At 37.5% G+C, this 27315-nt stretch overlaps 1 long non-coding RNA gene across 2 annotated transcripts in view; it reads left to right on the forward strand.

The window, feature by feature from the left end:
- The first annotated feature begins 119 nt into the window (after nucleotides 1–119).
- The window catches only part of LOC132431063 (uncharacterized), a 391882-nt gene continuing 364686 nt past the window's right edge, over nucleotides 120–27315 (forward strand). For both annotated transcript variants that reach the window (XR_009520619.1, XR_009520618.1), the window contains exons 1-2: nucleotides 120–223; nucleotides 11141–11348. This is a non-coding gene — a long non-coding RNA (uncharacterized lncRNA). The remainder of the gene's footprint in view (nucleotides 224–11140; nucleotides 11349–27315) is intronic.

The raw sequence follows: 27315 nt of genomic DNA on the forward strand, positions 1-27315 counted from the left end.
GCGTGGGGAGAGCGCGGCAACGCGGAGCGCCGAGAGGGCCAGCAGAGGGGCGGGGAGTCTGGGCGGCGCGGCTCCAGCTTCGCGCTCCCCGCCTCCACCCACCCCAAAACCTTCTGGGAGCTGCCGCGTATCCGCTCTTGGCCTGCGCCTCCCTGCGGGGCTCTCCCAGGGTTCCTTTTGAAGCCTCTCTAGAACAGCTGAGCCCACTTTTCTCCTCCACTGCGTGAGTGCTGTGTGGTCGCCTTTCCACTCTAGACTTTGCTTTTTATTACACTCCCACCCCCTTCCCCACTCAGTTCCTGACAAGTCTCCAAGAAACTGCGCTTTTTATCCTGTACGTGTTCTTTCCCTCACCTCTACCCACCCAAATCATCTTTTGGATGGACTGCGTCCTTGGAGTAAAATGTTCAGAAATGCCCTTTCGTGAACCACATTTAAAAACTCCCTGGGATAGGAGAAGCCGGCGGGCTGCATAGTAGTTTGTTAGCTTTGACCTTTACTCTAGCTGGTGGCGCTCGAGCTTTGGTGTTGGGGAAAAGACGGTTAGGCCTGGCGGTCAGGATACCTGGGTTCCTGAGAAAGACATTTAACTGCCAGGGCCGCAATGGCCTTGAGTGTTCAGAGGATTCCTGAGGTGTAAGGCCACCTTTGGTTTGGGGAGTATGTAGATTTTCTCCCTGCAGATTGCCAAATAGTCAGGTATCCTTTATTTTTTGTGCTGAAGATGTAAGCAGAAGCAAGATATCTTTATTCTCAAATATAAAATCAGTTCAGTGAAGATTCTCAAATTTGGGGAATTTGTTTGCATGCATTAGTGAATCCCCATTTCAGCAAATTTAAGTTTAAAAAAAATCTCTCCCGGTGGTTTATTAACCAGGAAAAAAAACTCTTGAAGTCGATCTTGGATCGATCTTGGACACTGCACTTTCCCCTCTGTAGTCTATAGAGAGATTAACCTTTGCAAATGCTGCTTTGGAAATACATTCTTTGTTTGACTTGACTTGTGCCCCCTCCCCCCCCACAAATATTATCGAGGTTTGAAGTTTAGACAAGCTACCTTTCAATGGTGTGTCATGATGTGGCAGCATTGGCATCTGGTAAAATTCTTTGCACTTTGCTAAGTGGAAAAAAATAATTAAATTTTATGTCAATTTTTATTATTTTTGTTTCAACACTACTCTGAAATAATGAAATTAGCATCTTTATAGCACTTCTGTAGGACAAGTGGAGGAAATTCATGAATCTTAGTAGTTGATGAAAAGTAGCTTTCCTATGTTCTTAAAAAATACAATAACATTATATCAATTTCACAAGAGGTTATTAAAAAATAAAGCATTTTTTAACCTAAACTATAAATTATTGTATAATACAGGTAGGAAAGCTATATATTTTAAATATTTTTAATAACTGTCATAACATGGACTATTCAAAAAAAAAGTCAAGTTGTATGTGAAATCACTTATCCTAAAAGAGAATCAATGAGTCAATAATTTGCAATTTCCAGAAGGAATGTCTGCTCTTCGTACTTGAACTATTAAAATAAGAAGACATCCTCGAAGGAAAATCTCATGTCACCAAATGTGTTCCACAAAATTGTTGGTATTTATGCAAAGCATGATTCCTTTCAACAACTTCTTCCATGGTTACTGTCATTTTTACTACAGTTTTCAGTTGGAGTTTCAGAGTATAAAAATGATTTTGCAAGATTTTACCAGGTCATGATGTGCTCTCTGAGAAATCTCTTTAGTTCCCTGAAGTAGTAATGGGTTCCCCTGAAGTGCAGCAATAATTTATTAAATGGATCTCTAGTGGCCTAGAGGTTTTTATTTTTTTTAATAGATCTTTATTGGAGTATAACTGCTTCACATTACTGTGTTAGTTTCTGCTGCACAACAAAGCAAATCAGTCATATGCATACACATGTCCCCATATCCGCTCCCTCTTCAGCCTCCCTCCCACCCTCCCTATCCCACCCCTCTAGGTCATCGCAAATCACCTATCTCCTTGTGCTATGCTGCTGCTTCCCACCAGCCAAATATTTGACGTTCCGTAACGTATATATGTCAATGCTACTCTCACTTTGCCCCAGCTCCCCCCTCCCACCCCATGTCCTCAAGTCCATTCTCTACGTCTACCTCTTTATTCCTGCCCTGCAACTATGTTCATCAGTACCATTTTTTTTTTTTAGATTCCATATATATTTGTTAGTATACGGTATTTGTTTTTCTCTTTCTGACTTACTTCACTCTGTATGACAGACTCTAGGTCCATCCACCTCACTACAAATAACTCAATTTCATTTCTTTTTATGGCTGAGTAATATTCCATTGTATATGTGTGCCACATCTTCTTTATCCATTCATCTGTTGATGGACACTTAGGTTGCTTCCATGTCCTGACTATTGTAAATAGTGCTGCAATGAACATTGGGGTACATGTTTCTTTTTGAATTATGGTTTTCTCAGGGCATATGTATCCATTCAGCCAGTCTGTGTCTTTTGGTTGGTGCATTTAATCCATTTACATTCAAGGTTATTATCGATATGTATGTTCCTATTACCATTTTCTTAATTGTTTTGGGTTTGTTTTTGTAGGTCTTTTTCTTCTCTTGTGTTTCCCACTTAGACAATTTCTTTAGCATTTGTTGTAACACTGGTTTGGTGATGCTGAATTCTCTTAGCTTTTGCTTGTCTGAAAAGCTTTTGACTTCTCCATTGAACCTGAATGAGATCCTTGCTGAGTAGAGTAATCTTGGTTGTAGGTTTTTCCCTTTCATCACTTTAAGTATATCCTGCCACTCCCTTCTGGCCTGCAGAGTTTCTGCTGAAAAATCAGCTGAAAACCTTATGGGGATTCCTTTGTATGTTATTTTTTGTTCCCTTGCTGCTTTTAATATTTTTTTCTTTCAATTTAATTTTTGTTAGTTTGATTAATATGTGTCTTGGTGTGTTTTTCCTAGGGTTTATCCTGTATGGGACTCTGCTTCCTGGACTTGGATGACTATTTCCTTTTCCATGTTAGGGAAGTTTTCAACTATAATCCCGTCAAATACTTGCTCAGTCCCTTTCTTTTTTTCTTCTTCTTCTGGAACCCCTATAATTTGAATGTTGGTGCGTTTAGTGTTGTCCCAGAGGTCTCTGAGATTGTCTTCAATTCTTTTCGTTCTTTTTTCTTTATTCTGCTCCTCAGCAGTTGTTTCCACCATTTTGTCTTCCAGTTCACTTATTCATTCTTCTGCCTTGGTTATTCTGTTACTGATTCCTTCTAGTGTATTTTTCATTTCAGTTATTGTGTTGTTCATCTCTGTTTGTTTGTTCTTTAGTTCTTCTAGATATTTGTTAAACATTTCTTGTGTTTTCTCAATCCGTGCCTCCATTCTATTTCCAGTATTCTGAATCATTACTGTCATTACTCTGAATTCTTTTTCAGGTAGATTGCCTATTTCCTCTTCATTTATTTGGTTTTGTAGGTTTTTACCTTGCTTCTTCATTTGTGACATATTTTTTTGCCATCTCATTTTTTTCTTTTAATGAGTGGGATTGTGTTCCTGTCTTACTGGTTGTTTGGCCTGAGGCTTCCAACACTGGAGTTTGTAGGCTGTTGGGTAGAGCTGGGTCTTGGTGCTGAGATGAGGAACTCTGTGAGACCTCATTCCGATGAATATTCCCTGGGGTCTGAGGTTCTCTGTTAGTCCAGTGGTTCAGACTTGTAGCTCCCACCACAGGAGCTTCAACCAGACCCCCAGATGATGAACCAAGATCCCACAAGCCACGTGGGGCAGCAAGGAAAAAAAAAAAGAATAGTAACAAAGTAAAAAATAAAATTAGACTAGGAAATTAACAGATATGTTAGAAAGAATATAAAAATACAAATATAGATGAATCAACAACCAGAAAGTACATCAGTATCACAATAGTAAAAAAGAGGAGGAGGGAAAAGAAAAAAATATATAGAAAGAAAGAAAAAAAAGGGGGGGCATGGCCTTGGCTGTGGAGGGTGGGGCCTAAGCAAGGGTGAAGTTTGGGCAGTGGACGGGGCCTATGCTTAGGACTTTTCCAGCCCTGTGGGCTGTGGGGGGTGGATCTTAGGCTCAAGGAACAGAAGGGGCCCCAGGCGTGCCCCCTACCCCTGGTCTCAGAGGGCGGGGGACCTCCTCTGGGAGCCCAGCAGGCTTCCTGGGCTCGAGTGGGCGGAGCAAACGCCTTCTGCTCCTCTCCCGCTCCTCTCAGATGTCTCCTACCTCCTGCCTTTCCTGATCTCCCTGGCCTCCCTCCTATGCCCCCAGGACCCACTCGGCCTGGAGGGGGTTTGGAGGGCAGGGGACCGGCCTGGGAGCTCAGCAGTCTCCCTGGCCCGAGTGGGCCAGGCGATCGCCCTCCGCTCCTCTCCAGCTCTTCCTGGAGAGTGCCTCCTGCCTGCCTCTCCTGATCTCCCCTGCCTCAGAGGCGCCGATCCTGTCTGACCTACAGTTCTCCTCACCCCTCAGTCCCCCCACATCCTACCGGTTCACTTGGACGTTCCTCCCATCTCCTTGGGCATCAGAGTCTCCCACCATTGGCCGGCAGGCACCCTAATTGTGGGGAGATGCCAACTCCGTGTCTTCCCACACTGCCATCTTGACTCTGCCGCTGGTCTAGAGGTTTTAACACAAATTTTTCTTTGAAGTTATTATACAATTGAATAACTTTAGAGTCGTAGTTTCCAAAGTGTGTAACTTCAAGCCCTTGTCCCTCAAGATGCTCCTCCAAGTAATACATTCACTACAAAAGTATTTATTGAGCTCCTGCTGTATGCCCTGGCTGAGGCATTAGGAACAATGGTGAAGAAGAGAGATATACTTACCTGTCCTGTTAGAATTTATAGTTCGGTGGAGAAGACAAATTAGTAAACAAGTGCAAATGAGGTTTACACAAATTTGTTTATACAAGTAAAATAAATGTAAATCATGATGAAAATAACAGACTTTGAAGTAAATAATATGAAGAACCTCTTTCTTTTAGAGATTCACAATGCATATCAGTGGATTAAAGGCTCTGAGGACTTCTACCTAAAAACATTTGCTTAACATCTTCCCAACAAATTCCCAAATTTTTTTTAGCACTGAATCTTTGTGAGCAATGCTATTAATAAAATAGAACCATATTTGTGGAACAGTGCTTTTTGAAACCAAAGAATCCAATAAACATAAAATTCTGTTAACATTACCTTACATTTTTTGCCAAAGCACATTCACAGATTTTAATAAATTTGTATGTATATAATCTGTTTGAAATAGATTGAAGATAAAATTATATACAAACGTATACATATATTAATAAATTTTAATAGATTTATAAGAATATATTTTATAGATTTTGTCTGAAGATAAAATGATGTAGACACATTTATAAATCTATTAGAGTATATGAGTATATATCTGTATAAGATAGATATTTTGTAGCTAATGTTGTTTCATGAATGGATTTCCATATATCAACATAGTCCAGATGCTTATAATTATTAGTTGCTCTGTAGTCCGTAATATTGGTATAGAATTATTTTCTTAACCCTCAGCTTTAGGATAATACATTTTCTGACTCTTTTGCTATTGTAACTAACACTGCCTTAACTTCTTTGAAAAATTTAGTCTCTGTGATATGAAGTGAAGGGAATATTTCTGATATCAGTATTTTATTAAACATTTAAAATGTATATTTTTTGATGATAAGCTTCAAAATTTCAGTAGAAGCAGATTTGATTCTGGATCTCATAGATGACCACTTTATAACTGAGTACAAGTATGCAATTTCAGAACCCATGTTTTTTGCATTTGTCATTGCATTGGTGCCTAGCAGTATCACCCTGTCAAAGCCTAATGAGAGAACTCACAGCTGAACAATAAAAAGACAACCCAATTATAAACTGGACACATGATTTGAATACATATTTCTCCAAAGAAGATATGCAAATGACCAACAAGAACATGGAATGATGCTCAGCATCATTAGTTCTTAGAGAAATGCAAATCAAAATCACATGAGGTATCACTTCACACCCACTAGTATGGCTATAATCAAAGTCAGTATTATAATATTAAGAGTTGATGAGAAAGTAGAGAAATTAGAATCCTCATACATTGATGATGGGAATGTAAAATGGTGCACCTATTCTGAAATAGTTTAACAATTCTACTCCTAGGTATATACCCAAGAGAATTGAAAACATGTCCTTAGGAAATCTTGCGCTCAAATGTTCACTGCAGTATTATTTATAATAGTTCAAAAGTGGAAACAACCTAAACGTCTTATCAATTGATAAATGTACAAATGAAATGTAGTATATTCATATAATAGGATATTATTCAGACATTATAAAAATAAATGAAGTACTGATACAGACTACAACATAGATGAATCTTGAAAAATTAGTTCAGGTGAAACCTGCCAGACACAAAAGCCCATATATTTTATGATCCCATCATATAAAATGTCCAGAATAGGCAAATCCATACAGACAGAAAATAAATTAGTAGTTGTTAATTTACTGGCTGATGGAAAAGGGAATGGGGAATGACTCCTTAATGGGGAGGGGATTTCTTTTCGATATGATGAAAATATCCTGGAATTAGATAATGGTGATGGTTGCACAACTTTGTGAATATACTAAAAACTACTGAATTGTACACTTTAAAAGAGTGAACTTTATAGTATGTGAATTATATTTCAATAATAAAAAATAGTATCAGGAATTGTCTAAAAAAATTTAATGAGCAAATATAGACTTAGTTTCTAACAAGGCATTTGCTTCTAGCGAAGACCAAATAACATTAATTTGTGCTCTTCCAAGGTATATTTAGCAGTTGACAGAAGAGAAAAAAGGGATGGGAGAAATTAGTCACTATCCAGCTCATTTTAACTAAAACTTTTTTTATTACGTAAATTACAGGTATACAATATAGTGGTTCACTATTTTTAAAGGTTATACTCCATTTGTGATTATTATAAAGTGTCAGCTATATTCCCTGTGTTGTACAGTATATTCTTGTAGCTTATTTTATACCTAATATTTTGTACCTCTTAATCCCCTACCCCTTTATTGCCCCTCTTTCCTTCCTTCTCCCCACTGGTAACCACTAGTTTGCTCTCTATATCTGTGAGTCTGCTGCTTTTTTGTTACATTCAACAGTTTGTGGTATTTTTTAGTTTCCACATATAGGTGATATCATACAGTATTTGTTTTTCTCTGTCTGGCTTATTTTGCTTAGCATAATGCCCTCCAAGTCCATCCATGTTGTTGTGAATGGCAAAACTTCATTCTTTTTTATAGCTGAGTAGTATTCCAGTGCATGTGTGTGTGTGTGTGTGTGTGTGTGTGTGTGTGTGTGTGTGTGTATACCACTTCTTCTTTATCCATTCATCTGCTGATGGACACTTAGGTTACTTCCATATCTTGGCAATTGTAAATAATGCTGCTATGAACATTGGGGTGCATGTATCTTTTTGAGAGCTCATTTTAAGTATGTTAAACCAGAAGATCTACGAAGTTTCAGTCAGTACCACACTCACATTACAAGCAGCAATTTAGTTTCTGTCCAACAATATCATTCTTCATACTCAGTTGTCTGTGAACTTTTTGTGAAACCCAGGTCTCCACTGACCAGTTGTGTCTTGATTTCCCCATCTACTAAATGAATATAATAGTGCCCACCTAATAGAGTTGTTGTGAGTTTTAAATGAGTTGCTATATGTAAAGTGCCTACTACCCATTAACTAGTATATATGTTAGATATTACTTAACAAACTTGCACATTTGTTTTGGTTTCATAGTTACATACATGTTCTAATCGTAAGAAATTTACACAAAGTTTTGTATTTGAACGTAATCATGTAATTTTTAAAAGAGAAATTTAAGTCAACAATGTGGCCATTGAGAATTTTTCCCCCTTCTTTTTTCTTTAAAAGGAGTTCATACTTTACTCAAATTTGAGAATCACTGGTCTAGAATAAACTTGGGCTTTTTTTCTCTCTCTGTACACCACTTTGTACCCTCTAATACATCACAGGTATCACTCTGCAGTCTTAAAAATTAATAAGGATCAACCATACTCAAGCCCAGTTGTCTTGTTAGTAAGGTTTTAGTTCAAATACTACTGGGTAAGTGAAAAAGGTAGCATGTTGCATGCAAATTTGTGGACTAGGAGTTAGAATGTCTTCAACGACTTATGTAAGCCTTTAGCAAGTTGCTTAACCACTCTTGGCCTTAGTTAGAGTGTCTTTGAAATAAAGGTTGGCTTTCAGGAATTCCCCGGTGGTCCAGTGGTTAGGACTTGGGGCTTTCACTGCCATGGCCTGGGTTCAATCCCTGGTCAGGGAACTATGATCCTGCAATCCACATGGTGTGGCCAAAAAAAAAGATTGGCTTTCAAGTCCCTTCAAGGTCTAAAATTTTATGACATTTTCAGTATACCTACTATTATATTATGATAAGTTGTTATGTACACCTAGTACTTAAAAACGAAATGTGCCTTTCAAGGGGCCAGACTTTCATTTGGTATCATTCAGTTGGGAGTTTCTAGGTGTTGTTCTGTCCTTTTCTCATTGCCTGGTATCAGTTTGAATACACAGTTAAATTCCCCAAAGTAGCAGAAGAGAATATAGTCAGAAGGACAAGTTATAGTGATTACTTAAAGATTGTAAAATTAACTGGAAAATTCACACTTGGCTGCGTAGGATTAAAGAATCATTCCTGATTTTTTTCCACTTTTTTTAACCCATCATATTCTTTTGATGCTCTTTTGGGCACCTTTACCAGCTCTACGTCAAATGTTGTAGAAAGCACTTGTGGTAGCTGGTCTCCAAAGATGGTCTCCCTTGAATTATACCTTCTAGTATTCATACTGTTGTTCAAGATTCCTGGGTTGGCCCCATTTAACAAATAGAGTACAGTAGTGGTGATGATTTGTAATATCTAAGTCTGGATCACAAAAAAGCCTTGTAGCTTCTGCCTCGGTCTCTTAGAGCTCTTGTTATAGGTGAAACAAGTAGCCACTTAAAATTTACCTTAGACCACCATGCTGTGAGAAAACTCAACCCAGGCTCATAGAGAGGCCATAGGAAGGGACAGATGCCTGACCAGCCTACCCAGTTAAAGTGTAAATCATGTGAGTGAAGAAGCCATCCTTGATGTCCAAGGCAAGCCTTCAGATGACTTCAGCCCCATCAACTACCTGAGCAAAAGCATGAAAGTCTCCAAAATGAGAATCACCAAGCTGAAGGCAATCAATTTACAAAACTGTGACAGAAAATAAGTTGTTTTAAGCTGTCGATTTGGCAGAAATTTGTTATGCAGTGATAGATAAGCTTGTTTAAGGACCCAAAAATGCTCATTTTCTCTTTTGATCAAGAATATCTGCTTTAGGGACTTCCCTGGAAGTCCAGTGGTTAAGACTTTGAGCTCCCAATGCAGGGGGCATGGGTTCGACCCCTGGTTAGGGACCTAAGATCCCACATGCAGCACAGCTGGGCCTAAAAAAAAAATCTACTTTATATCCCTCTCATACGAACTCTTTTAAATAAAGTACAGCCATACTTTTTTTCAGTAGACAATTTCCTTCTTTGTTTCAGTTTTAAAATTTTTTATTTATTTTTGGCTGAGTTGGGTTTTCGCTGCTGTGTGGGGGCTTTCTCTAGTTGCAGCGAGTGGGGGCTACTCTGCGTTGCGGTGCGCGGGCTTCTCACTGCAGTAGCTTCTCTTGTTGCAGAGCACGGGCTCTAGGTGGTCAGGATTCAGTAGTTGCAGCACACGGGCTCAGTAGTTGCAGTGCGCAGGCTTCAGTAGTTGTGGCACACAGGCTCAGTAGTTGTGGCCTGTGGGCTCTAGGGCGCAGGCTCAGTAGTTGTGGCACATGGGCTTTGTTGCTCCACGACAATTTCCTTCTTTGTTTCATTATTAAAAAAAAAAAATCACAAAGACATTATTTCACAGTTTCATGTCATTTCATCATCTTTTTGATGCCTGGTTTAAGATGCATTTTCCAGGAATAATTGAGTCATCATCAACATTACGAATCCTGTTGTTAACACCCATGAAAGAAACTTGCTTTAAGAAACAAAACCCAACTGCTCTTTCTATAAACATAAATGTTTGACCCTTATGACTGTAAAAGGATCAGAGAAGATTAGGAGTGGGAGAGATATTAAACAGGAGTCTATTTTAATCTGTTTTCATTATTTTTGACATTGTATTTAACCTAGGTCATTTATTTTAAAACACATTTAAATAAAATTGAAATGTCATTTAAAATGTTGGAATTTTATAACTCTAAATCCAACTATCTCTAAAAAAGAGATTGCCATTTATTTTTATACAAATGTTTTAAGAACTGACAAAGTGCTTATAAATAACAAAGTGTTTTATAATACTTAATTTCATACAGTACCACCAAAATAAATTCTATTTAGGTCAAAGTGTTAAAATTTAAAGTTTTATTTTTAATAAAACGTAAGTTGAGGGGGAATGTTTGCTGTAAGTTTAAAAGATTGATGTCAAATATTTAAAATAGCTCATACAAATTCAGAATAGAAGCAAAAGTTTAGGCTCCAATAAATGGACAAAAGAATTGAATGAACATTTTAATAAAGAAGAAATAAAATTGTTTAATAAACAGAGACACTGGGAAAGATACAATCTACGGGCTTTCTATAATCTCTTTATTCTTTTCCTGTTTATTAATTTTGAGCAATTAAGTATTCACCTCTCTAAGCAAGTCACCAAAGGTTTTACCATTTAAAGGACCTTTATAAAGTTTGCAATAAACTTTGTTAAGGCAAAAAGTAAGAGGTAGGCCATTGGCTTAAAAATGCCAAAGACGACATTTCTCTTATTTTTATTATGCAATTATTTAATAAAGGAGTTACCAGACTTCCAGTATTCAGTATATTTATATACTGGGCCTATTGTTTCCTAGATTATTCTACTCCAGTAAATTTACCCATTTTATGAGCATCTATATGTTTTGAGTCATCTTTTCCAGAAGCATGTCATTAAGAGGGTTCATGTTTATTTTTAAACATTAACTAATAACTTTTATTTTTTGTGTTTTTTCAAACTATTGATTTATTCAACAAATATTTATTGAATGTTCTTTTTGTGTCTCTCTAAGGGGCTGGGGACACAACAGACAAAGCAGATCCCCGCCTTCGTGAAGCACGCATTGGCGTCTCAAATATTTAAACCACGAATTCACCAATGGAGTTTGAGTAGTTAGAAAAGAAAAGAATTCCAATGATTGAGCTTTGGAACATTCCAACGTCTGGTGTTGAGAGAGATGAGGAGTAAAGGACAAAGGAAATTAAGATGCCACTAATGAGGTAAGAGAAAAAGTGGGACCGTTGAGTGCCCTGGAAGCCAAGTGAAAAGAATATTTCAAGGAAAGGGGTGTAATCAGCTGTGTCAAGTGCTTTTGTGTGATCAAGTAGGATGAGAAATGAGAACAAGATTTAAAATGTGAAGGTCACTGATAACTTACCCCGTGGGAGTTGGTTTAGAGAAGGGGAGAACAGAAACTGGAGACAAGTCAAAGAACGGGCCAATCCAAGTATAGACAACTCTTCTTAAGACTTTTGCTGTAAAATAAAGAAGAGAATTGGAGTGGTGACTGGAGGAGAAAACAGGGTCCAGAGCCAGGAACATTTTATGATGGAAAAAAATTGTATACATAGGCTTATGGGGACGATCCCATAGAGAGTAGAAGATGGATGATGCAGAACATAGAGTGGAGAGTTGCTGGAGCCAGGTCATTGAGAAGGCAAGAGGGGATGGATTTAGTGCACAAACGGTGGACTTGGCCTTTCCTAGGACGATGAACAGTTTATCCTCAACAGAAGAAAATGTGCTATCGATGAGTCCAGATGCAGTGAAGTGGCTAGATGTTGTGGATGAGCTTGGGGAAGTTCTCCCCTGACTGCTTCTTTTTTCTCAGTGCTATAGGAAGCAATTGTCTGCTGAGGGTGAGGATGAGGGAAAATGAAACTTTGGGAAAGGAGGGAAAGGCATGAAAAATGGGACAGATAGCACATAATAAGAAGGTAGAAATAGGTATAAATGTAACAGTAATCACCACAACTATGAATGGAATAAACTTTCCAATCAAAAGGCAAAATTTTCAGATGGGATTGAAACAAACATTTATGCTATTTACATAAGTCAGATGTAAATTGCAAGAACAGAGAAAAACTAAAAATTAAGGATTCAAAAGGCGTACCTGTGAGATATCAAGTAAAAGAAACATGATCTAACTATATTACCAGGTAAAATGACTTTAATGAGAGTTATTACATAATGATAAAATATTCAGTTCACCAAGAAGATAAAGTAATTCTAAATTTTATGTCTCTAATAATGTAGCCTCAAAACATAATATGACAGAACCACAAAGAGATTTTTAAAAAATTTACCACCACAGTAAGAGATTTTAGCACAATTTTTGAGCAATTGAATCTTTAATTAAAATCTTTTTATAAAGTAAAACATAAACAGCAAACAAATAAAATCAGGCACAGGAGGCTTTCCTGGTCAGTTATCCAAACATTCAAAGAACAGACCAATCCAATATAACACAAACTCTTCCAGAAAACAGATGAGAAAGAATGTTCCCCAACTTGTTTTATGCGGTTAGCACAACCTTGAAACCAAAGTTAGTAAAAAACAGTACAATTTTATTTTTTAATTTAATGTAAAAATTTTTTAAAAATGAACAAACTGATTTGCTTGATAGCAAATTTTAAAAAAGATAATACATTATGATTAAGTTTATTACAAGGATGTTAGATGATTTAACATTAGAAAATATATTACTGTATTGTAATTCACTATACTAGTTCAAAGGAGAAAATCATATGATCATCTCAATAGATGCAGAAAAAGCATTCTGCATAACTCTATTCATAAAAACAATTTAGCAAACAGAATAAAAGGGAACTTTTAAAACTGAAGCATAGGGGCTTCGCTGGTGGCACAGTGGTTAAGACTCCACCTGCCAATGCAGGGGACACGGGTTTGAGCCCGGGTCCGGGAAGATCCCACATGCTGTGGAACAACTAAGCCCTAGCACCACAGCTACTGAGCCTGCGCTCTAGAGTCCGCGAGCGACAACTATTGAAGTCTGCATGCCTAGAGCCTGTGCTCCGCAACAAGAGACGCCACCGCAGTGGGAAGCCTGTGCACTGCAATGAAGAGGAATCCCCTCTCACCGCAACTAGAGAAAGCCCGCGTGCAGCAGTGAAGATCCAGTGCAGCCAAAAATAAATAAATACAATAAATAAATTTAAAAACAAAAAAACCCTGAAATATAGTTGATTTACAATATTGTGTTAGTTTCAGGTGTACAGCAAAGTGATTCAGTTATATATAGAATTTTTTTCAGATTATTTTCCATTATAGGTTATTATAAGATATTGAATATTGTTCCTTGATACAATAAATCCCTGTTGCTCGTGTATTTTGTATATAGTAGTGTATACCTATTAATTTCATACTCCTAATTTATCCCCCCCTCCCTTTCCCCTTTGGTAACAATAAGTTTCTTTTCTATGTCTGTGAATCTGTTTCTGTCTTGTGCATAGATTCATTTGTATTATTTATTTTTATTTTTTTATTTTTTATAAATGTTAACTCCATTTCTTTTTTTTTTTTTAATATTTATTTATTTATTTGGCTGCACCGGGTCTTAGTTGCGGCACGCAGAATCTTCATTGCTACATGCGGGATCTTTAGTTGCGGCACGTAGAATCTTTAGTTGCGGCATAAGAACTCTTAGTTTCAGCATGTGGGATCTACTTCCCTGAGCAGGGATCAAACCTGGGCCCTCAGCATTGGGAGTGCAGAGTCTTAGCCACTGGGCCGCTAGGGAAGTACCTGTATTATTTTTTAGATTCCATAGATAAGTGAGATCATATATTTGTCTTTCTCTGTCTGACTTACTTCACTTAGTGTGATATTCTGTAGGTCCATCCATGTTTCTGCAAATGGCAATATTTTATTCTTTTTTATGCAATATTATATGTATATTATATATATATGCAATGGAAAATATATATATATCACATCTTGTTTATCCATTAATCTGTTGATGGACACTTCAAATAGTGTGCTGTAAATAGTGCTGCTGTAAACATTGGGGTGATGTATCCTTTCAAATTATCATTTTCATCTCTTCTGGATATATACTCAGGAATGGGATTGATGGATCGTATGGTAGCTCTATTTTTAGTTTTTTAAGGAACCTCCATACTGTTTTCCATAGTGGTTGCACCAATTTACATTCCCACCAACAGTGTAGGAGGGTTAAAAGGAAACGTTTTTAACCTACCTTTGGGCCTGCGCCCAGCACTTCCTAATGTAGTGTTGAAAGCATGTCCTTAAATAATGAACAGGACAAAGATATCCTCTATTCCCATCACTGCTCAACATTGTACCTGTAGTCCTAGCTTGTGCAGTAAGGAAATAAGAAGAAATAAAAAGTATAATGATTAAAAAGGAGGAAACAAAATTGTCATTATTCATAGATGAAATACAGTTGACTCTTGAACAACAGGGGATGGTCAAGGGGGTTAAAGGTGGAGGTTCCACTTCAACACAGTGGGATGTAAGCTCTCTGTATCCATGGTTCCTCATCTGTACGTTTAACCAACTGTGGATCATGCCATATTATAGTATGTACTTATTGAAAAAAGAATCCATGTGTAAGTGGACCTGCACACTTCAAATCCCTGTTGTTCAAAGATCAACTGTAATTTTACATAGAAAACCCGAGAGTCCACAGATAAAGTATAAGATTTAATCAGAGTTTAGCAAGATTGCTAGATAAAAACATCAACATACAAAAGTCAATTGTATTTCTGTGTAGCAGCAATGAATAGTTAAATAATGCAATTAGGAAAGATACCATTTCTTATAGTAACCCCAAGCACCAAGTACCTACTAATAGTTAATGAAAGTTAAGCAAGCTCCTTATGGAGAAAAGCATTAACTGTATTGGAAAAGGAATTAAAGAATATCCAAATGAACATAAAGATCTTCCATAATCTTGGCTAGAAGAACTCAGTATATTAAAATAGCAATTCTCCCCCAATATATCTATTTTTTCAATGTGATTCTAATGGTTGTCCCATCAGGGTTTTTCATGGAACTAGACACATTAATTCTAAATTATCATGGAAGAGCAAGAGGTCAAGAATAGTCATGAAATTCCCAGAGAAGAAGAACAATATAAGATGATTTGCTGTTTCAGATATCAAGGTTAACATAAAGCTGTGAAAATTGTTTAACACAGGGTTAGGCAAACAGACCAAGGGAATGGAATAGAGAACACTGAAACTGACCCAGGCATAGAGGAAAAATTTGATTTGTACCAGCGCTTGTATGTCAGTGGGCTGTTGTTTATGTTAATTTATAAAACATCATTTTTTGAAAAAAAGAAACTGTACTTTCCTCCACAAAAATCAAGTCTAGGAAAAATGAAAGACTTACTCTGAAAGGAAAACTTGAAAATATAGGAAAATATCTTTAAAGAGGAAAACATAGGAAAATATCTTTGTAACCTTTGAATGAGGATAGATTTATTAAATAAGACACATAAGAAGATGAACCAAAAGAGTAAAAAATTTATCCATTTTACACTAATATTAAAACTCCTCATAATCAAAAGAAACCATGGAGGGACTGAAAAATATTAGTTGCATTGCAAAATGGTATTTGCAGTGTGTAAGCAAATGATTAGTATCCAAAAATAAAAACTGTATGAATTAATAAGAGCAGCATCCATCCAAAAGAAAAATGATCAAAAATATGTGCACAGTATTCAGCCTGGCAATACCATTCCTGTTATATGCCTCCAATACTTTTGTCTCTGAACCTATTTACACTCTTAAAAATTATTTGAAGAACCCCAAAGGGTTTTTGTTTCTGTGGGTTATATCTGTCAACATTTATTTATAAATACTTATTTCGTGTCATATAACAATAATAGATAATTACATGTTAATGTAAATAACATTTTTATGAAAAATAACTATATTTTCCAAAACAAAAGTGAGAAAAGTGGCATTGTTTACATTTTTTCAAATTTCTTTAATGCCTGGCTTAATAGAGCATGGTGTCTACCTCTGAGGATGGGGGTGGGGAGTCAACTATAACAAAGAAGGGCACTTAGGAGACCTCTGAGACACTAGCATTTTATTCTTAAGCTGATGTCTGCTGCATGAGTGTTCATTTCATTAATAGGATTTTAACTACGCAGACATATTTCATACAAATTTTATTTAAATATGATATAATTTAAAACATATATTTATAAGGTAATACAAATCAGTTCAAAATGACAAAGCAGTATTAGAAACACATTGGCTTTGAAATGGAAAGTGAGAGCTTCAGGTATGGTTTGATCCGGAGTCCATATCTACAGCTGGGGAAGAGATCATTTTCCTTCAGAGCACAAAGACTACATTGGGAAAGGCTGAATACCAGAATGAAGAACCACTGAAAGAGGAAGAGTCTAGGCAGGGAAAATTAGTAAATGTCCAGAGCCACAAAACATAAAACAAGTGTCACAAATACTTCAGTTAGCATTTCTCATCTTGCACTCAACTTTTAAAATGCTTGTTTTTCCTGTTTGACTTCTGCTAACCTGGATTTCTAGCTGGAATGAAACTTATTAAGAGGTATAATTATTTTATAATATCCCTCAATTATTTTGTACCTGTAACAGTCCAACTTATGCTTTAACTTTTTGCTCAAAAGATATTTTGATTCAATAATAAGCACTCCTTTTAAGTGTGGTGACATTCTGACTGAGAAATAGTCTTAAAAGCTTGTTAAAATAGTGACTGCTGGGCTTCCCTGGTGGCGCAGTGGTTGAGAGTCCGCCTGCCTATGCAGGGCACGCGGGTTCGTGCCGCGGTCCGGGAAGATCCCACATGCCGCGGAGCGGCTGGGCCCGTGAGCCATGACCGCTGAGCCTGTGCGTCCAGAGCCTGTGCTCCGCAACGGGAGAGGCCACAGCGGTCAGAGGCCCACGTACCGCAAAAAAAAAAAAAAAAAAAAAATAGTGACTGCTGTGCCTTGTATTCCAGATATTTTTACAAGTCATAATTAGGATCATATTGACTTTGAATGTAATTGCAACTTTAATTTATTTTATCTTATTTAATTTTTCATGTTTTTCTAGTTTTAAAACTGTTATTATAATAGACAACTTTCCCAAGCTAATTATTATTATTATTTTTTAAACAAATTTATTTATTTTATTTATTTATTTTTGGCTGTGTTGGGTCTTAGTTGCTGGGCGTGGGCTTTCTCTAGTTGAGGCGAGTGGGGGCTACTCTTCGTTGCGGTGTGTGGGCTTCTTACTGCGGTGGCTTCTCTTGTTGCAAAGCAGGGGCTCTAGGCCCATGGGCTTCAGTAGTTGTGGCTCGTGGGCTCTAGAGCACAGGCTCAGTAGTTGTGGTGCATGGGCTTAGTTGCTCCATGGCATGTGGGATCTTCCCAGACCAGGGCTCAAACCCGTGTCCCATGCATTGGCAGGCAGATTCTTAACCATTGTGCCACCAGGGAAGCCCCCAAGCTAATTATTATTATCACAGTTTATCATTTCTTTTGAATAATTGTGGATTTAAATAATTTAAAATTTCCCCTTTAGGTCCAAAAGTTTTAAAGAAAATTATTCTTTTTCAAAATTTTTAAATTGAAGTATAGTTAATTTTCAATGTTGTGCCAATGTCTGCTGTACAGCAGACAATGTCTGCTGTACAGCAATGACTCAGTTATACACATATGTACATTCTTTTTTATATTCTTTTCCATTATGGTTTATTCCAGGATATTGGATGTAGTTCCTTGTGCTATACAGTAGGACCTTGTTGTTTGTCCATTCTAAATGTAATAGTTTGCATCTACCAACCCCAAATTCCCAGTCAATTCCTCTCCCACCCACCCCTTGTGGCAACCACAAGTCTGATCTCTATGTAAAGAAAATTATTCTTGATAGTAATCTCTCAAGACCTTAAACAGATTAAATGCTATGTAATTTAATGTTTTGTTCATGGCTCAGGGTCATTAGGAATGTAAATTACTTTGTAATAATTACAATAATTTTAAATGCAAGTAGCTGTTTGTTTCTATACTTGAGATTATTCTAACTGGTGAGTGTAAATTTTTTATGTTTTTTAAAAATTGTATTGTTTTATTGGAATATAGTTGTTTTACAATGTTTTGTTAGTTTCTACTGTACAGTGAAGTGGAGTTCCCTGTTCTATACAGCAGGTTCTCATTAGTTATCTATTTTATACATATTACTGTATATATGTCAATCCCAATCTCCCAATTCATCCCACCCCCCCCTTTCCTCTCTTGGGGTCCATACGTTTGTTCTCTACATCTGTGTCACTATTTCTGCCTTGCAAACCAGTTCATCGGCACCATTTTTCTAGATTCCACATATATGCGTTAATATAGGATATTTGTTTTTCTCTTTCTGACTTACTTTACTCTGTATGACAGTCTCTAGGTCCATCCACATCTCTACAAATGACCCAATTTCATTCCTTTTAATGGCTGAGTAATATTCCATTGTATATATGGACCACATCTTCTTTATCCATTCATCTGTCAATGGGCATTTAGGTTGTTTCCATGACCTGGCTATTGTAAATAGTGCTGCAATGAACACTGGGGTGCATATATCTTTTTTTTTTTTTTTGCGGTACGCGGGCCTCTCACAGTTGTGGCCTCTCCCGTTGCGGAGCACAGGCTCAGGATGCGCAGGCTTAGCGGCCACGGCTCACGGGCCTAGCCGCTCCGCGGCATGTGGGATCTTCCCGGACCGGGGCATGAACCCGTGTCCCCTGCATCGGCAGGCAGACTCTCAACCACTGCGCCACTAGGGAAGCCCCATATATGTTTTTGAATTATGATTTTCTCAGGGTATGTGCCCAGTAGTAGGATTGATGGGTCATATGGTAATTCTATTTTTAATTTTTTAAGGAACATCCATACTGTTCTCCATAGTGGCTGTATCAATTTACGTTCCCACCAACAGTACAAGAGGGTTACCTTTTCTCCACACCCTCTCCAGCATTTATTGCTTGTAGATTTTTCTGATGATGCCCATTCTAACCAATGTGAGGTGATACCTCATTGTAGTTTTGATTTGCATTTCTCTAATAATTAGTGTTGTTTAGCATGTTTTCATGTGTTTTTTTGCCATCTGTATGTCTTCTTTGGAGATATGTCTATTTAGGTCTTCTGCCCACTTTTTGACTAGGTTTTCTGTTTTGGTCTTTGCTCTCAACATGAGCTTTAATTTTCTGAAGCTGTTAATATGCCAGCACCTAGCAGCAAAACTTTTCTAAGTTGTTACAACTGAAGTGCTACAAACTGATAAACTAGTTAAAAGCGTGACATAACCATGTCAAAAGTATCTGTGAATAGGCTTTGAGTAAAGTTCTCACAAAAAGGAAGTACTTGAATTTTAGAGCAAAGTTTTTTTAATTTTATTTATTTATTTGGTTGCGCCAGGTCTTAGTTGCAACAGGTGGGTTACTTAGTTGTGGCTCACAGGCTCCTTAGTTGCGGCATGCAGGCTCCTTAGTTGTGGCATGCGAACTCTTAGTTGCGGCATGCATGTGGGATCTAGTTCCCTGACCAGGGATCAAACCATGGCCCCCTGCACTGAGAGTGCAGAGTCTGAACCGCTGTGCCATCAGGGAAGTCCCAGAGCAAAATTTTTGATACCCCTTTTATTTTTTATTTATTTATTTATTTTTGCGGTACTCGGGCCTCTCACTGTTGTGGCCTCTCCCATTGCGGAGCACAGGCTCCGGACGCACAGGCTCAGCGGCATGGCTCACGGGCCCAGCCACTCCACGACATGTGGGATCTTCCTGGATCGGGGCATGAACCCGCGTCCCCTGCATCAGCAGGCGGACTCTCAACCACTGCGCCACCAGGGAAGCCCCCTGATACCCCTTTTATATCACAACAGTTTTAAAATTTTTACTTATAATTTTCCTTCTTACCAAGTTTCTAGTTATCTTTTACATAGTTAAAATTTCTAAGGAATCCTATGAATATGGATTGTTTTATAATCAGGAAAGAGTACTAAATATGAATGAAAATGCTGAATTGTTTCAGTTATATATGATTTTACCACTGTAATGTTTAAATTCTATACTTCCTGCTCATAATGTTGACTTTAAGCTTTATTAGTTCCTTTCTAAACTATCTGTGATTTCTGTTTAAAAAGATTCTGTTTTTAATTGTCTCTTTTTCTTCAAAAATTATTTTAGTGATTTTTTATTTCTCATTTTATATTAAAACTGTTTTGTTGGTGCTCTGAAACTTTCAAAAATCTCCATTGTCTGTAGGACAAAACACAGACTACCAAAACTCTTCTCTAGTGTATTCCCAAATTACCTACCTTCTTTTACCAAGCATATCCCTGTCTAAGCTCTCTTTTCACATCCTATTGGTCTAGAATATGTCATTTTCAGTCCTGTTTCCTGGTGAGCTTCTACTAAATTACCTGCCTGTACTAAGTGATCCACTGGTTAGATCCCTTTTCTTTATGAGACCTTTCTTGAGTTCTCCCAGCCCACACAAAACTCTCTCCTCTAATTATGTATGACACATTATCCTTACTACGGACGTAGATCTTGCATGCTGTTTTGGGTTGGCACTCTTTCTAGAGTAACCTTTGGATGATTTTATATATCTATAACACTTAGTTCAGTGTTTATCCATAATACCTAGAACACTGTCTTAGTAGCTACTTGGTAAGGATATAAAAATGGGTGGGTTCTTTTCATTTAGAGTACACACCAGTAGTCTACCTGGGAGAGTTCTTGTCCTTTCATGATGAAGTGGTGTGGGTTCCCTTTTGGCGAGGAATCCTGGCAGGCAGAATACTGTGAGTACACGTTTCTACCAGGAAAGCAAAATACAGACTGCGAGCCAAAACTCAAGTAATTCTGGCCAAAGACATAAATAGCCAAATTCCTTCAGAAATAGTTTCCTAGAAGCCATTTGCATTGACGGTGCTTTGCTCCAAACAGCCTGCTTTAAAAGTGTAAATCTTTAAAACTGTGGTGAATCTAATCATTGCAGATTGATAGCTTGGAGTAGTAGTGTTTAACTGTTGACTAAAATCATCTAGATTATTGCTTCCGTAATTCAATACAGTTTGGAAAGTCACAATTCATTTTCTGCAGATATGTGGTTGAAAGTACACATCTTTTTAGAACTGGAGTACCTTCTAATTTCTGAACAGTCTTTCCTCAAGTGTGGAATTTGTTGAACCTAGGGTGCAGAAGGAATTAAAAAAATATGTGAGTGTCATTGTATAGTGATTAAAGAGTCAATGGAAACAGCATTTTTCCTTAATGTGTACATTGATCAGAAAGTTGAATTCCTAAACTGGGTTAAAGACATTCATATCTTTAAATACCCAGAGGTGTACAATCAAAATCAAATAAACAAGTGTTTATTAATTGCAAACCAAGCCTTACATGGGATGAAAAGATATCTAAGCCATAATCTTTGTTTCTTAAAGTTTGCAATCTAAATAAGTAGCTATAGGTAGATAATGTGTTATTTATTGAATGAATTCATGATAGAATAAAGCAGTACATCATACTTGCCAAAGAATGATACAACAAAAATATTATCACCAGACAGAAAGGGAGAGGAAGTTCCTTCAGGCTGGGATGAGTATAGAAAGCTGTATGAAAGTAAACTCAAAAGGTGTACTTGAAGAATGGGTGGACTTTGAATAAGGGAAGAAGAGAGAAAAAGACATTCTTGGAGATAAGGAATGAGAACAAGGTGAACAAGGCCATGGAGTCAAAGCCATTTTAGGAGGAGAGTGAGTAAATTGGTTTTTCAGAGAGGTGAAAAATTATAGATTAGACTAGGAAAGGAGTTTGGAGTCAGATTGTAGAAGAGTGTGAATGCCAGATTAAGGACTAAGAACTTACCTTATAAGCAGTGAGGAGCTATTTAGGGAAGATTTTGATAAAAGAAACAGCTTAATCCAAGTTGAGTTTTAGGAAGATTAATTTGTTAGCCATGTGCCATTTGCAAAGGAAGGCAAAGAGGCTTAGAAGACTAATAAAGCAGTTCAAGTGTGAAGTAGAACAGAGGACATATGTAATTTTTCTGTCCAGCATCCCCTCTTTTCTGATTCAGTGGTTTAGGTGGAGATGACACCATTCTCCCTCACGAGCTATAGGTAGGCAGATGACCCTGATGTGCTCAATTAAAGGAGTCCATTCCTCTGGTCATAATTATTGGTTCATGAACGGGCACACACTCTAAACGGAGCCAATTAGCATTATCTCTAGAGCTTTTTTTCCTAGACCTATCGGGAAAGATACCCACTTCTTCAAGGATCCTAACATTGTCAGTGGTCATCTTTCCTGCCACATTGTGTGGTTGCCAGCCTCCAAGATGGTCCTCAGTGTTCCCTCCTGATGGTCATGACCTGTATAATCTCCTTCCATATTGTATTAGAGCTGGTCTATATCAGAAGTCCCCAACCTTTTTGGCGCCAGGGACCAGTTTCGTGGAAGACAGTTTTCCACGGACCGGGGTGGATGGCTCCGGGATGATTCAAGCACATTACGTTTATTGTGTACTTTATTTCTACTATTATTACGTTGTAATATATAATGAAATAATTATACAGCTCACCATAATGCAGAATCAGTGGGAGCCCTGAGCTTGTTTTCACTTGCCACTCACTGATAGGGTTTTGATATGAGTCTGCAAGCAATTGATTTATTATGGTCTCTCTGCAGTCAAACCTCTCTGCTAATGATAATCTGTATTCGCAGCTGCTCCCCAGCGCTAGCATCAGCGCCTCAGCTCCACCTCAGACCATCAGGCATTAGATTCTCATAAGGAGGGCGCAACCTAGATCCCTCGCATGCGCAGTTCACAGCAGGGTTCATGCTCCTGTGAGAATCTAATGCTGCTGCTGATCTGACAGGAGGTGGAGTTCAGGAGGTAATGCGAGCGATGGGAGATGAAGCTTCGCTCGCTCACCTGCTACTCACCTCCTGCTGTGTAGCCTGGTGCCTAACAGGCCATGGACCGGTACCAGTCCATGGCCCGGGGGTTGGGGACCCCTGGTCTATACGATGAATGAGTATACAGCAGAAGTGATGGTATGTTATCAGTGAAACTGGGTAGGGACAGAAGCTATAGATTCCAAAGTGGAATCAAGTCTTGGTAAATCAAGACAATTTTTAGATGGAAGGGAACACAGAGTTTTTTAGTTTGACAAACAGTTATATCATTAACAGATGTAGCAATGTCTGGAAAGGGGATTTGTTGTTGTTGTGGGAGATGGACAGGAGGAGATAAGGAAATTATTTTCAGGTTGAGACTCTGGATAGCAGCATTAGGAACAATGGCTGGTATTTATAGAAATAGATTGTCTCACAAAATAGTGAGTTCTCTGTCACTGTATGATTCCTTATTGAGAATGTTAGAGACTGGACTTATTATAATAATATAGCATCTAAAGTCACATCCAAGCAGATGATTTGATTTCTATTAGCTGTTAGACACACACTCAAAAGAAGGGATACTAAAAATAAGTGGAGACGATAGCCATAATCTCTCCTACCATAGAGCTCTTAACAGTTTTTTCCCTTGTTTCTCACTTGTTGCATCAGGTGAATTATAATCTCTGTTGGAGCGTACCGAGTTCAGTAGACAGACCGGAACCAAGATCAGGGGACTCGTCACAGCCATCTCTCAACTTTGCAAATTACTTTGGTTCCATTCTCACTTGATTCTATGCTGTATAAAACTGGCCATCTCAGAAAATACTCAGAAAAACAGAGAAAAACAAAAGATACCCCAGCAAATTGACAAACCTATATGTCTTCTTTCCATTGGAAATGATTTTATGTCCTGTAAATATCTTTCCTATATTGCTCAATACACTCAAATCCCCCTTTTCGTTAATTTTCTTTTCTTTTTAAAAAAGTTATCATCTATTCCTTTTTTCTGAAAAATTTTCCATTTTCTTTAACATAACGCCAAAGCAAACAAAATACATTGCTTGGAGAAAATAAAACAAAAATGTAGAACGAGGAAATTAGACTAGACAATTCTGAAGATTCCTTTTAGCTCATAAATGTAAATAGCAATCCTAAGTATTGATATTTTGTATTCAACAGCACTGAACTCCTTTAGTAATAGTTAAAATTTTTTTAATGACACAATTATACAAACTATGTTTTTCAATACTTTTTCATCAGATTGTTGTAAAATTCTGTGAACATTTAAAAGGCATTTATGGGCTTGAAAAAGCTAACGTGCTTCTCTATTAAGCATCTTATTCATAAGAAGCCAAATCTTGATATTCAATAGGATATGTGAAAAAAAGCAAACAAGGAAGTGGGACAATGAGAAGAAAACAGGTTCATCAGATTCTTGACTCGTTCTCAGCCTCCCTTTACCTCTCACCTTGGATTCACTGAGTACTTGTTCTTTCAAGTCTGGAAAAATCTCTCCTGCTTGTGAGATCCGGTAGATGCCTACTCTGGAGATTTATTGTTTACTTTGCTTGCATCCAGTTGAATATTTTAATGAAAACTGGAGCCTTCCTTAGAAAATATTTGTTTTGACAAGTGGGAAAGGATTAGCAAAAGCATTGATAATTTGAGTGATTTTATAAAACCACACAGCAGAATTTTTCATCACTGGAAAGACACTTAACATATTAAGGTTTTCTTATGCCATCTAGGAACAACAGAAAGACCAAGCTGTTGCAATTTTCACTCATCAATTATTTGATGAAAGCAAGGGAATTCCCAGACAGCCATTTTTAAGTACGCCGCAAGGCTAAAGGGGCTATTTGACTTTTAAATTCTGTTTGTGTAAACAAACGCAAACCAAGACCCAAATCGTGGGTCAGTTGACCTCAAAATTTTCCCTTCTTGATATTGTTCTTTTCCTCTGTCCCTCCCTGCAGCCTCCCTCCTCTTATTGACAGTTCTTCTTACCATAAGCTATTATAATATAGAAGGTATTATCTTTCCAGATAAAGGCAGAATGCCAAAGTGGGAGGCAGAATTTTGGCAGTATTCCTCTGTCCCTCCCTGCAGCCTCCCTCCTCTTATTGACAGTTCTTCTTACCATAAGCTATTATAATATAGAAGGTATTATCTTTCCGGATAAAGGCAGAATGCCAAAGTGGGAGGCAGAATTTTGGCAGTATTCCGAATTTTCTGAAAGACAATGTTCATTCTTCTTCCTTTATCTCCTTAGAAGTGAAAAATAAATCTCACTAGCCTTAATGGAACAAATTTAGCTCAGCTCTCAACAGACAATGTGTTCTTTTTTTCTATAGTCACTTCAGGGGGAAGATTCCTGAGCCTTCATTGTACAAGACTGTTTAAAAAATATTTTTCTCTTTCTTTTGGTATGACTTGTGCAGTATACAAGTGTAACTGAGTAATAAAATTTTAGTTTTCATGCTACAAATCTGGTTGCCCTAATTTAAAATTATATGTTGAATGATGAAAATTAAGCATTTAGTTGCCAAGGGAAAAAGGAATTCTATCTTAAAATTGTTTAACTACACAAGCTTGGTGTCTTTACCACTCATATTTTCCATCCAGAAAGTTGTCGGGAAAACCATTCCCCCTCTACTAGAGATATTGCACAAATGTAATGAAAATCTAAAATAATTTTGGTTTTCACTGCCCTTTTCTTATGAATTAGTCACAGTTTCTGTGTTATTCTTTGAAAAGAACCAAAGGATGGATTTTGTCAAAAGATTACTATGAAGAAGGAAATGTGGTTTGGGATTGACTAATAGAAATATGAGAAGAAGGTAAGATACTAGCTATATGAAAACAATTGGCCTTAAAGAAAATTCAGAAAGACTTGATTTGCCTTGTACAGATAAAGACATTTTATTTTATAGCCTATGTGATACAGATTTAGGAAACTTTAGTAGGTATGGCATTTAGGTATGCCTAAAACTTAGACACTAACCGACTATTCTGTATTTGAATTTCAAGTTTTTAAAATAATATTCAATGAATTTTACACTAGATTTACTTTTTGGTAGATTAAAAAATAATTTTTTAAAAAGAAGAAATAGTGTCTCTTAATTTGAAAGCATGTCTCACTATCTTGACTAGTCCATGGGATTTTAATGATTATTCTGGGGTTGCTTTTGAAGAGGAACTACTGCTAGAGATATTGCTTAACTTTTATCCATAATGTCCAGGGATCTGAAAACCAAGGAAGTCATGGTGGTGACTGATGGGTGTGTCAGACTGTTTGTGTCTGTCCCAATAGAATGAAGTATTTAGTATTATAGTCATGGAACAAGGTCCAGATGTGAGTTTTCAAGTGGCTGTTTTCCCAACACTATTACACACCTCACCCCTTTGGTAACCTGAAGCAAGATCAGATTTACTGCCTTTGGCTGGTGAGCTTGTTAAGCCAAGAATGAGGATTTCTGCAGAGAACAGAGAGATTTGCTCTGTTGTGAGTCTCTGGACTCTTCACCAACCCTTCCAGTGGCACAAATGCACACCCTTCGTCACAAAGGAGACCAAACACAAGAGTGTAGAAAGATCAGTGCCAAGCTCTCAGCATGACACAGTGGCTACAAAATCAAGCAGCCTTGGATCTCAGACCTTGTTCTGCCACCTACAAGTGTGTGATTCCGGAACAGCCTCCCCTCTCTGGCCCCAGTGGTGTCTACAAAATGAGATTCATGGAGGATTTATGTTATGAACTTACGCTACATATTTAGAATTACAGAAATTATTTTGGATTAGGAATATGTAGACAGTAGAATGTGATCTTATAAACTCTGCTTCTTATGTGAGATGGATTTCGTATGAAAAGTTGCGTGATGGGGTATTAACATTTTGGCACCAGTTCATTGACAGCCAGGACCAGAATAAGTGCCTTATTCCTGCCAGAATGTGAGGCTTTATGAGGAAAGTGATAATTTTAGTAGCCTTAGTTCATTATTAATGACATCCCTTCTGGCAATACTATCTACTGCCTAGCTTTTTTCTAGAGCCAAATTTTAGGAATATGTGTAACCACCCACTCTCTCTTCAATTGCTTGGAACCTAGATACTTTTCCCTGAAGTAATTAGTCTGTTTTTTCTCTATGGAAGGTTTTGGGATTTTTTTCCTTATCCTTGGTAGCCTGAAAATTCACCAAGTTTGAATAGGTATAGATTCCTGAGCTCCCTCACTCCCTAATTCATCTTAGAAAGCCCTTTGATCTGAAGTCTA

This window comes from Delphinus delphis, chromosome 9, assembly GCF_949987515.2.
Source record: "Delphinus delphis chromosome 9, mDelDel1.2, whole genome shotgun sequence".
Lineage (NCBI taxonomy): Eukaryota > Metazoa > Chordata > Mammalia > Artiodactyla > Delphinidae > Delphinus > Delphinus delphis.